Below are 2,388 nucleotides of genomic sequence, written 5' to 3'. Positions count from 1 at the left end.
GCAACTTTTAGCAACTTTTGATAAGTGACTCAAACGATAAAAAGGCACACATTTTCCATCTAAATTAGACAAAAAGAGGAAACCAAAGATGCCTAGCAGTGCACACATCACGTGAATTAAGTTAACTGCTATTTGCAATTGTTCAATAATAATTAGGTGTGTTCGACTTGAAGCGGCGCTGCGCAGACCAATCGGTGTATGACATCAAAGCACCGCGAGAGCGATTAGAAATCATGCAGATCCGTCTGCTCTCTATTCTATTAGCTCTCACGGTACTTTGATGCAGAGACGTGCACAGACATTTTGAGGGGCAGGGGCTCAAATGCAAAAAAGGGCACTTCTCATATTTATTAAAAAAAATTTCTAAACAAAACGTTAAATATATTAGGGGTGTGTGATATTGACAAAAAATATCTCATATGTTACAGACTTTTCATTAAGACCCTAAAGAATCATATCAACTTGTAGAAAATGGGCATCCTACGACCCCTTTTTAATGTCTTTATGAACAAATATTTATGAAAGCAAAAAGAGTAAGTGAAGGTGTGATTGGTTGATGCACATCACTTTTGTGTATATAAAAGTGCCTGCTACATGACTACCTACATACTAACTAACTGTAGTGAATCATACAAATTCATAACAGGACAATCTATGGAAAAAGTTGAATTGCTTTCTTAAACAATGTTTAAGGTTGTGTCTCAGGTTGTGTAAAAGAAGTTAGGAGTCACATTGACTTTTCATGTTGTTTTCCTCCAGCCATTACATTTTGAAGAATGAATGAATGAATGAATGAATGATGCATATATATAGCGCTTTATTGTGTATTGTTGTACACCCAAAGCGCTTTACATGGGATTTTATCGATAACGATAATTAGACGATATTTTGCTGAGTGTGTTATTGTGCTGATATCTTAAGGACTACCGCAGACAGCTGACTCCTAAAGTTTTTGATATTCTGCATATTCTGTGTGATGATCAGGTCACAGCAGTGATAGAAATTAATCTTTTCCAACAAGTTTAAATTGATTTTTGTACCTTTTATGGGCATTTTTACCTTTATAAAGCTCTTTTTTTCCCTAAAAGTGTGCATCATCTTTTCAGTCAAATTCTTTAATTGAATCAGTCAATTAGAATAATAAGTCATTTGGGCTGTTACCAAGCAAATTAAATCAGTATTGACAAAATTCATCTCCCTGCTTAGCTTCAGTGGGCAACCAGTCTTGGGCTGCAGGGTGATATGGCTGTGGCCGACTCAACATAAGGCATGATCTCACAGAGTAAAGCATGTCTTTGATTACGTGTGATTAACACTAATAACTGCTTAAATGTTGGAGGTGCGGACGTTGGAGTTGGTGGAGCTCAGAGCCGAATGAGGCAGAGACAATGATCTGATGGTCCATGTGACATTATAGGCCTAAGTGGGTCCAGATGTGCCTGGCTTCCACTACAACTAAAACACAGCCAGAGAGAAGGGCCCCTCAGATGTCCCAACACTGCAATCCTAAAGGACAGAGTAAAAGCAGTGCTAATCTAAAGTCTGGAACCCAGGGTCAAGGTGTACAATGAGACAATGTTTCAAGATAATAATATTATTATATATTATTAAATATAATATTTTATTTCAGTCGATGTTGCCGATATTAACTTAGCATCTATATGCAAGTGCACTTCTAGATAATAATATTATGTAATATTTAAATAAAATATTTAAAATCTGTACTATATTTTTTAATTGTATAAGTAATTTTAATTTTATATACTTTATAAGTCCATGGCTGCATCCAAAAGTGGATACTTCCCTACTATATAGTAGGTGAAAAACAGCATGTGAACAGAGTATTCATTAAACAGTAGGCGAAAAGTTCCTGGATGACCTACTATTTCGTGTGCATCCAATGGACACTTTACTATCCCATGAGGCCACAGGGGAGGATTTCTGAATGGCAATGATGTGACGCAACTGCCGCTGATAGGCCACATGACAATGACAACATTATGAATGTAGTACGTATGAATTAAATTCATACTATATAGAAGTATTTTTAGCATTTATCAAAAAATTATCTGGAAATATTGGTGTATCGTGTGTGAGACACATGGCCCTGATCTAACAGGCCAGTGTCCACAATGAGTCTGGGTTATTACATACCACAGAAGATGGAAGTGGTCAGCAGGCTTTAGCCAATATTCAACATGTCAGTGGACTCAATTTAACATTCCATTCATCAGTCAGCTTATTAGCAAGCTTCCCAAACCCTGTTCCCATTGGACCATTACATCTTTGCAGAGATAATCCTTAACATGCTGAAAGCCGATGGAATGCCCTAACAGCACACGTGTGCTCCTACCAGCGCTCACACACAAACAAACACACACACACACA

This window comes from Sinocyclocheilus anshuiensis, unplaced genomic scaffold (genome assembly GCF_001515605.1).
Source record: "Sinocyclocheilus anshuiensis isolate Anshui unplaced genomic scaffold, SAMN03320099.WGS_v1.1 scaffold1623, whole genome shotgun sequence".
Classification (NCBI taxonomy): domain Eukaryota; kingdom Metazoa; phylum Chordata; class Actinopteri; order Cypriniformes; family Cyprinidae; genus Sinocyclocheilus; species Sinocyclocheilus anshuiensis.
This window is presented reverse-complemented; position numbering follows the sequence as displayed.